We start from the raw sequence: 10,718 nt of genomic DNA, 5'->3' as shown, positions 1-10,718 counted from the left end.
ACTCTTTTGTCCCCCCTAAACAACAACTTTTGAACATTTTTTTTTTTTACATATTTTTAAATAATGTATTATATTCAGTGGTGCACAAGTTTTTCAGCCTGGTTCTCAAAAGAGCACCTGGAGATTTAGTTTGGTCCTCACACTACACATCGTGTGACCCATTAAATATAACTATATTTAATGGGTATATTGCTAACTTAACATGCTAACCACTATTAACATGTTAACCACCCTATTGTTAGCATGTTACGTTAGCAATCATCCCATTAAGCACAAAACATGGTTCCTTTTGGAATTTGCATGATGTTTTTTTTTTTTTTTGTATTTAGCAGACGCTTTTATCCAAAGCAATTTACAGTGCATTCAGGCTAACATTTTTAACTTAACATTACTTTTAAAATCACAATGACACAGAAGTATCTTTACTTGATGGGCGAACTGAATGATGCTGAAATCCAGCATACGTAATCCCCGGAAGATTATGTTAGGATATTTTGATAACAAAAATAAAAAAAATAAATACATGTATGGATTAAATCCTTCAAAATAAGATATTTAACATGGATTTAGAAAACAGATTGATTTATTAGTTTGTGTGCTGCATTGATGTGCTGAATGTAAGACAAACAAGTAACGTTTGAAGTAACGTTGTACAGCAGACAGAAAGTCAGGCACTGTAGTAACATTTTGTATGGAGGACAGACAGGCTGTGTTGCTATAGTAACATGCATTGAAAAAAGACAAATCAGTTGTTTTTTAGGAAAGACTGCTGTTACAGTAATGTGTCTAGAGTGTGTGCTGCTACACTTAACTAGTTTAACTACTTTTCATCATATGTAAATTTTTGCTCTGAGAACTAGTTACTAATTGGGCTGGGCAGTATATGTTTAAGTAGAATATAGGAGAAAAAAGGTCAATAAATCCACAAGAGAGCAATGAATAAACAATCAACAAGAACGGACAAAATAATTTAAATAAGGCAGCTGACTTTAAATAAGGCAAAAGGCTTTAAATAAGGCAGCTGACGAGGAGACAACAGGTGGAGGGAGTTAACGAATAAATGAGTAATGAGCAAGTTAATCAAAAAGCATAGAAACAAACAAGGCAGGAGAAAGGCAAACCAAAACAGATCATGAACATAATAGTTCACCCCCTCCCGGAACAGCACGTCCTCGTACCTACAAAGTCAAGAGGAGGGAGGGTGGGGGTTCAGGAGGCGGGCATGGGGCAGGCAATGGAGAGGGTGCATAGTCCATAGTGCCAGGGTGGAGTGGATGGAGTGAGGAGTCCGGAGCAGGAGGTGCCAGATGGAACTCCAGAGGCCAGCCAAAGAAGAGGCCGACAACACCAGGAGGCCAACTGGTGGAGACTGAGCCAATAGATGAGGAGCCCAGGATGGAACCGAGCAGATGGAGAGCCAGGGTTACATGGAGGATCCGGAGGGCCAAGGCGGCGCTAAAGGCTCTGGCAACCGAGGCGGGGCTCCGGAAGACCGCAGCGGAGCGATTGAGGATTGAGGTGGAGCTGGAGGGGAGGAGGAGCCTGACAGAGCCAGAGGGATGGAGTGAAACTCCCTTGGGAATGGGTAATGTTGCCAGCTCATGCACTTCATCAGAAGATTCGAGAGGCTCCGGGGCGACAAGAGGCTCAGCAGCGATGATGTGCGCTGGCTTCACGTGTCACGGCAGGCTCGGGCTCTCCGTCTGTGGTGGGCTCTGGCAAAAGTTCCGTGCAGGATGACAGCTGGGTGGTCTCTGGTTTGGGAGTTCTGGAAAAATGTCAGTTGTAGGTCCGTTCTTCTGTTAGGGGCTGGTAAGGCACAAAAGCACAAGGACGAAGGAGATCAACAAAAAAGGTATTTTAATTAAAATAGCCAGGAGAAAGGTCAATATATCCTCTGAACCATGCAGCAGATTAGTTCTGAATGAATCTCTTCCCAAATCGACCCTCCCTAACATTTTCGTCTCGTATTTATTTGTTGACGAAATTGTAAATACGTCATAGTTTTTGTCATTCAAAAAAGAGTTTTATTTCGTTATCGTTTCGTTGTGAAAAAATTTAATTGACGAAAATTATGAATTAAGTGAACGAGTGCGGCCATGTGCGCCAAACAGACATGGCACAAAGAAATAAGATCGCAATAATTCTGGCTAAAATATACATTTTGCTCAAATATTTCTTGTTAGACAATAAATGTGCCATATGTAGAATTTTAAACTTACAAGTATATTCTAATGAAAGCAGTAGCCAAACTGTAAATTTATACTTCTTCAGTAAATTTAACTTCTGCCTTAACAAACATTGTGTTTTTTAGATTGTAGTGTTGCAGTGTTAGAATGTACTGCAATATGCTTTTAACCCATAGTCTACATGGCTATATTTGTTTTTATAGCTTTTAGTATGAACATTGTTTCACAGCACAGCATTGGGCAGGGTGTAAAAGAAAAATATTTTTTTTTTCATCCAAATAGCAAAATGTTGAAAATACGGAGACATATACCATGTACTGAAATTCAACCAAACAATAAAGGTTTGATTTTTTTTGTCCATATCACTCTGCCCTAGTTTCTAATGTATGTGATCTTGCTCCTGAAATGTATAGCAGACAAACATTGTTTTATTCAACATCTCTGGGGTTAATTTTTATTAACGCTAATACTAAAATTAATAATTTTAACAATAACATGTTTGGGATGTGGTGAAAATTTACCCTATGCAGGGAATTGTAGAGAATGAAAAGACTAAAATGACAGAATTATGCACTCATATACACTATCGAATATTAATGAAAAAAAATAAAAAAAACGGACAAAAAAAAAATACAAATAACAAAGACAAACTAGTAAGAGTATGAAAGATATTTTTTTAAGAGAGTTTGTTCTAAAAGACCTCGGGGCCAAAAGTGCCCTAGTTGAAAAAAACATGAATATGCATCACAGAGCAGACCAAATCTGCAATATAATGTTGTATAGCAGACAATACAGGCAGGCTGGGTTACTGCTGACACATGGTGTAAAAAACTGTGAAATGTGATGATTCAGTAATATATACGTTATACAGACAGTAAAGGCTGTTTTGCTGTTCAGATATGAGTACTATATGTTATTTGATACATATAATTTGAAATTGTGAACTTCATGGTTATGGATGCAGGTGCATTGTATTTGTGTTTGTCTCGCTCTCCGTCTCATTCTCTGATTAGCTGTTTCTCTCCCCCATCTTTCTGTTTTTCTGGCCTATAGTTTAATTTATGTTTCTTCTTCCTGAGAGAGGGGAACAGACCGGCATTACAGAAGAGTGTAATTTATATTGATTTACCTTTTGGATGGAGGGATGGCTGAGGAAAGAGGGAGAGATGGGAGGAAGAGAGAGATGAAGAATGGAAAGTCTCATCTTTGAAAAGCCCATCTGTCTTTGCAAGGGAAGCTGTGGCAAGCCTTTAACCTCCAAAGATGAGATATCTGTGTGTACACGGAGTATGTGTGTGTGTGTGTTTATTGTGTGCATTTGTGATGTACCTTCACGTCTCAGGGAAATTTAAATTAATAGTATAAGGGTTGCTTACATGCATGAAAAGATTTTGCCTGACAAAAGAACCAACAAAAGCAAACGGCTACTCTGTCATAACCAAACTCTGCTGAGAGGATAAAGCAAGAACTTAATGCTTTTGTGACGCAACGATAAAATATTGGGGAGGCAAAATTTCTCTTCGTTCTCCTTCTTTATTGCACTGACACAGAATGATATTTCTTGACGGTATTAAGTTTTGTTATATTGAATTGTGTTGGTCAGCAAGGAATACATTGTCCCTGATCATCCCCTCTCCCTAGCCTCTCTAATTGCACAGGCGATTGATATTCCCATTGATCACATGACCTAAGCAAAACACTTTCACTTATCTATTTATTTGTAACTAAATTAATGCATAAAATGTATCTATATGTATTTTATATATAGTTATTTTACAGACTAAATTAAGTATATAATTAATTTATTAATTTTAATTAATTTATATTAAAAAAAATATTGTTCTTGTTTATTATTATTGTTATTATTATTTGTTTGAATTTCCATTCAAAATGTTCTTGGTTTTCAAATATAAGAGGCATGTGTCAGCGTGAATAAACAAAGTTCCTGCTATAGATGCATCTGTGTGAAATGAAAATGAGTGAGACCACATTTGTGTGAAATATTCACAGAATCAGTGTTCCTAGAGCATAACCTTTACTGATCGCGCCAGTGTAATTTAATTTAGGAAAATATTGCCTGTAGCTCTTAGTAAAAAGAGAGTATTTGTTATTCTCTTTTTTTCCTTACACATGCTCCGTGTTTAAGGGAAGCTGCAGGCTTTCAGTTTGGCCCTCATCAGCAGAAATGGCTGACTCCATTTAACCTCCAAAAACCCTCTGTCGCTTTGCCATGACAGACCCATTCCTAAAAATGTGTGCTTCTGACTCACGCACACACACGCACACACACACGCACACGCACACGCACACACAGTGACCCTGATGCATATTTTTCACTGTTCTTTATTTTATTTTTAGAAATGGTTTGTGCATATGTAAATGATAGCCATATGTACTGTCACTGTATATGAAAAGTAAACCTTTATCATTATATTTCTGTGATCTCTTGAGTGTCTGCGATATAAAAAAAAGCGTGTCATATCCTTTTTTTAAATGTGAATGTGTTAGCCAGTGGCAGTGTGCCTCTATGGGTTGTTGTAAAACTGTTTCCAAGCATTTAGCTTGATGGCGACGTCATCAAATGTTTCCTAAAAGTGCATTGTGCACACAGCCTCATTGGTTTCTGACATCTGTTTGTCCATCAGTTGATAAATGCCAGTTCATTTGTTTTCCCATTTACTGACTGACAAGTCTCCTGTCCCCATATTGGGAGAAATTGTAAGTACAGAGGAATTGTGTGCACATGATGTTACTGTACTTCTAGACTAAATGTGAATGTGCATTAATTCATCCCAGTCGCAAAAAACTGATTTAGTATTCATCAGAATGAATTAAAACAGTGAAATGCAAACCCAGAATATGACACAACTCTGCAATTATTAAATGTTAAATAACAAAAAAATTACCTAATCTCATTTTACTAACTAATATCTTTGCTGCTGACCTTTGATGATCCAGTTCAACCATACTAATAAGCAAAATGACTTTAGATAAACTAAAAAGTGTGCTTCACAATTTTTTTTATTGCTGTAGAGTGTTCTTCTAGACCTTCTTCTCCTGCATTCTACTGTACAGACATGAATTTACTTATATTCAAAACAATTAAGACCTGCTCATATCTAAAAAATAACATGAAAGTAACACAAAAGTAATGTAACGCATTACTTTCCATGAAAAGTAACTACGTAATACAATTAGTTACTTTTTTAGGGAATAATACAATATTGTAATGCATTACTTTTAAAAGTTACTTTCCCCAACACTGGTGCTTAATCAATACATCAGATATACACAATGGAGCCATACCATTTAGTGACTTACAGACAATTAGTACAATTTCAAAATCTAATCTGTAACACAAAGGCAGCCAGTGTAAGACTGTAGAATTGGAGTAATATGATCCTGTTTATGAATCCCAGGTCAAAAGTCTGTTGGATGTTTTTTTTTTTTTTTTTTTAGTTGCGGGAATTAATCAAACTTCAAATGTTCATCAAATACCACACCCACTTTTTTACATATTGCTTAACACATGAGGTTTGGATTGGGAGCAGTCAATGAATCTGAGGGTTTAAAAACAACAATTTCTGTTTTTTTTCCTTCAGAAAGTTTAGCGACAACCATGCTTTTACATCTGTCAAACAGGCCAAGAGAGCGTTCAGTCCATCCGAATTCCATTTTATAGGCAGATAAACCTGTGTATCGTCAGCATGACAGCCCATATTTTCTACAAATAAAAGCGTATATAAAGAAAAAACATGGGGGCCAAAATGGATCCTTGGGGAGCCCCACAGGTTACTACAGCATTACTAGAAGTACGATCTCCTAACTTAACTGAAAAAGTTAAATTGGTAAGATGAGATTTAAACCACGCCAGTGCACTGCCTGTAATACCTGCATAGTGTTCCAGTCAATCATTAGGGACCGCATGATCAACAGTATCAATCGTGGCAGTAAGATCTAAAAGCACAAGAACACCATAGTTGCCTGAGTCAAATGTTAATAGTATATCATTAAAAACATTCAACAATGCAGTCTCAGTAGAGTGATATTTTCTGAAACCAGACTTGAAATCTTCGAAGATCATATTGTCAGCGAGAGAAGTTTGTAATTGTTTAAGAATGTACTTAGTTACTAACGTAACCACGGTTTCCTGAAATATGGCAACGAGTAGCCTACTGCGTCGCTAGACGCTATGGGGAAAACTCCTTTTTTCTCCTGAACTGAAGCCTTATTCAATCAAGCAGTGAAACTGCATGTCCATCGGTTCATACAGTGTATAGAAACGAACCAATGGCCGGCAGCAGTGCTGCACGAGCCTATGGCAGTGAAGCCCCCTGTAGCTCGCCAAAATGGGCGGGGCCTCTGGCTATATAAGGGACCGCTTCTACATAGGCATTCATGTTACTTCAACTGAAGCGACGACTGAGTCCTGCAGCCTTTTAGGCTTTTAGCACTGTATGCTTTTAGATGCCATGGGAACCCAGTTTAATCACGCCGTGCTAAGAAGGGGGGAATGCAATCATACTTGATATATGATACCAAGATATGACAATAGCAAATAGGTGCAGAATAAGTTCAGTGAGGTTATATCTGGCCTAGCTCTATCGTCCCATGCTCGGATTAGCCCAAGCTCGCCTAAGGGACAGAGCGCACATGAGCAGATTTGAGTCTTGCGCAAAGAATGGCACAAAGCATACTGTACAAAGAGCTGTTCTGATCGCCTTATCGGCGCAAAGCGACCAAATGTCCAGATCCCACAGCTTTGGGTCTGGGTGCCAAATCGTCCTGCCCACCTGATAGAGGAGGTCTCGTCTCAAAGGAATGGGCCACGGGGCCACCGTCTGCATCTGTGACAGGTCGGGTATCCAATGTTGGTTTTCCCAGAGTGGGGTCACAACTTTGCATCTCTGATTGGAGGTGGCACATGTGTAGCAGCCTGAGCTCCAGCACCAGCAATGCTGCTGCCATAAAGCCCAGCAACTTCTGGAACATTTTTAGGGGGAGAGAAGCATCTATTTTGAAAGAAGACACGAGTCGTAGAGCCGCAGCACACTCCTTCACCATTGTTGCCCTCATTGTCACAGAGTCGAGCACTGTTCCCAGAAACGGTAGCTGTTGGCTGGGAGACAGCAAACTCTGACAGAGTCCCAGGCATTCCATGTAGCTGAGGAGCAGGGTTCTGTAAATCAAGGTGTCCACCTCTGACTGAGCCAGAACCAGCCAGTCGTCGAGGTAATTGAGAATATGGATTCCCTTCTACTTGAGAGGGGAGAGAGCCACATCCATGCAATGTGCGAGGAGCCAAAGACAGCCCAAAGGGTAGGACCCTGTACTGGTAAGCCACACCCTCAAAGGCAAATCTCAAGAAGTTCTTGAGAACCAAGAACCAAACCCCTGAGCGTATTTGTGAGAGGATTTGTTTCAGTGTGATCATTCTGAAGTGGCGTCTCATGAGGGCGTGGTTCAGACATCTTAGATCGAGGATGGGGTGCAGCCCGCCATCTTTCTTGGGAACTAGGGAGTACCGACTGTAAAAGCCTGAGTCGCGATGAGCTGGAGGTATGACTTCTATGTCTCCTTTCACCAGCAGAATTTACACATCGGCATGCAGAACATGAGCGTTCTCGTTGTATACTGAAGTGGTGACCACCCCGCAGAAGCACAGGGGTCGTTGTGTGACCTGTAGGGAGTAGCCGTGATTTTGTCTGATCACTCTGATCACAATCTGACACTCCGGGAATGGCTTGCCATTGGTCCCGGACGGAAAGGGGTTGATTAGCTCGAGTGTTTGTCTGCGGCATGGGGACATAGCGCTCGTTAGTGATATGAGAGGAAAACTGCTTTTTTGTGAAAGGGTGTGTGTTTTATTTTGAGTGTTATCACAGCGCTTTGCTTTTGGTCCGGGTCCAGAACAGAAACCATCTGGTGGCCGAGCGAGAACGGTGTTGAGAAATTATCTCTCTCTCTCTCTCTCTCTCTCTCTCTCGCTGGATGGTGGCAGGGGAAGTGGATGTTCTGCAGCGGAAAGTTGGTAGTCATGTTCCAGTTGCGAGGCGAGTCATCGGCAAACAGTTCGTCGTCGCTGAAGGAGAAGAAATCTGAATGCCTGTGGCAAAGCAGGCGCTTATATAGCCAAAGGCTTCGCCCATTCTAGTGGGCTTCGGCGGGCTTCGTTGCCATAGGTTGATTGAATAAGGCTTCAGTTCAGGAGAAAAAATTTTTTTTTCCCATAGCGTCTAGCTATGCAGTACCAGTGAAGTATTGAAAGGGAACTGTTTTCTCCAGAATTTTTGTCAAAAAAAAAAAGGCTTTATTTAAAAAAAAAAATAAATAATAACTTCAACAGCATTTATTAATCTTAGTTGGTTCAATTCAACATTTACGAATACATTTCACAACATTTCACAACAGACTAACAGTTGTACTAAAATTAATATTAACAAAGATGAATAAATGCTGTAAAATAAAATATAACGTTCAGTATAAAAAAGCAGTAAGAGCAGTCAGTGCAGCAGAAGAAAGCAAGGCCACTATGATGGTGCCCTTTAAAGGGATACTACACCCCAAAATGAAAATGTTGTCATTAATCACTTACAACCACGTCTTTTCAAACCCGTAAAAGCTTCATTTTTGGCTGACACAGAAGAGCATACAATGCCTTCATTTTCTTTGAGGCGTGGCGGATTGTAAAAGTAAATGCCACTGCTATGATGCTATGGCTAACAGTTGATAGCCTACAACCTTCAAAGATGGACACTACTGTGATTTAGGTAAAAAAAAGAGAAAGCAATAGTGAGCACATAAAAAAAAAAAAAAAAAAAACAACAACAAAAAATACCTTTTACTCACACCACTGTCTGGTGCGACTGTCGGAGCCAGTATTTTCTTTTAATTTTAGTCTTTTAGAAAGTCCTACATCGAATTGTGTCTTGTTTGTAAATGAATCCGTGGTGAAATGAAGTGAACAAATGACAAACCTTTTACTGACACTGTCTGGAACTTAAAGAATAAAGCTAATCCTCTCTTTCCTGATGTTGGGATCTGAGGGAAGGTTATCCAAAGACTGTGTTTGTCCTCAATTTGGCACTGAACAGCATCTCGTTTATTTGTAGACCTGAGATCGTCTCTCTCATTATTTACACTATGTGTGTGAATCAGTGGGCGGAGCCAAACAGGCAGTGACGTAGAAGCAGGTGTTGATCTTGTGTGGAGGCGGTGTTTAGCTACACTATTATGTCATAGTGGCACATTCCACAACCACTTCATTTTGGCAGATTTGCTTCAATATAAGCTGTTTTTAGACTAATGAGAATGTTTTGTGTCCTGAAACATACATTATGTTTTTATAGCAGATCAAAGGAATTTTGATTTCTCAGTTCATGAGCCCTTTATTGTATTATAATCAAAAAATTATTTTGGAAAATTTTGTTCTGAAATTTTTTTCAGTGATATTGTGCCTCTGTCATTCTCATAGAATTAGAGTGATTCTTACAAATGTATAGTTATAGTTATTGCCCTTGGTGTGAACGGGCCTTTACTCCTAATTTTGAGAGCACATTTCAATATACTACGAATGCAATTATTTGAATTAAATTGATAGTTATTTTTATTGAATTCAAAGTTATTATTTTAAGTCGTTTAAACTGAATTAACATGATTTAATTGAATAAATTGATAAAATGAATCATTCAGTTCATAAAACATTGATTGATTGATTGATTGATTCACTGATTAATTGCATTCAAAATGGGCATTCACACTGGGATGTTTTGTTGTTTTCTCAAAGCACAGTGATTACACAACACTTTGAGTGGCTCAACACACAAGGCTTGATGTTTGAAATATTTTTTTTTTTGGTGGAGGATAAAAAATTATAAATTGAGAAATGTGTGATGCCGCAGAGATGGAAGAACAGGAGCTGCGACAAAAGTGATAGATTGGTCAAATGTAATATTCAACAGGACTGTTCACAAAAAAATCCATCCCTCTCAGTTAATATACTCAGAGTAATATAAATCTGCATGTCATCAACATAACGACAAGAGCCGAGACAAAAACAGATGATTTGACAAGGGGGATGCGTGTTGATTATGAAAAGGAGAATGCAGGGGGACTAATGCACCTTGAGTGAGGACTACGGTGAAGGATTTGTGTTTCTGGAGAGATGATAAATCGTCTATCAGCGAAGCAGGAAGTAAACAGGGAGAGAGAGATGCCAGTGATACAAATAGATGCGAATTGAGAAAAGAGCACGACTTTACCAAAACCTGTACTCAGATCATGCTAAATAGGAATACTATAGTCCCGAGAGTCTGCAGAGATTAGAAGATCATTAATGACTCAGAGGAAAGCTGTCTGATTATTGTGGAATTGACAAAAAACAGAAGTTTTGTCGAGGTTATTAGAAAGTAGGTGTGACTGCAGCAGCTCTTTCTGTAAGGTTGGCTAAAAGGGAGAGATTGGTCTGTAGTTATTGAAGCAAGCCGGGTATCTTAACAGTTTTGATGACTGCAGCAGATTTCACGTTCA

Source organism: Carassius auratus, chromosome 45 (assembly GCF_003368295.1).
Source record: "Carassius auratus strain Wakin chromosome 45, ASM336829v1, whole genome shotgun sequence".
NCBI classification, from domain to species: domain Eukaryota; kingdom Metazoa; phylum Chordata; class Actinopteri; order Cypriniformes; family Cyprinidae; genus Carassius; species Carassius auratus.
The sequence above is the reverse complement of the archived record's forward strand: the minus strand, read 5'-3'. Positions refer to the sequence as shown.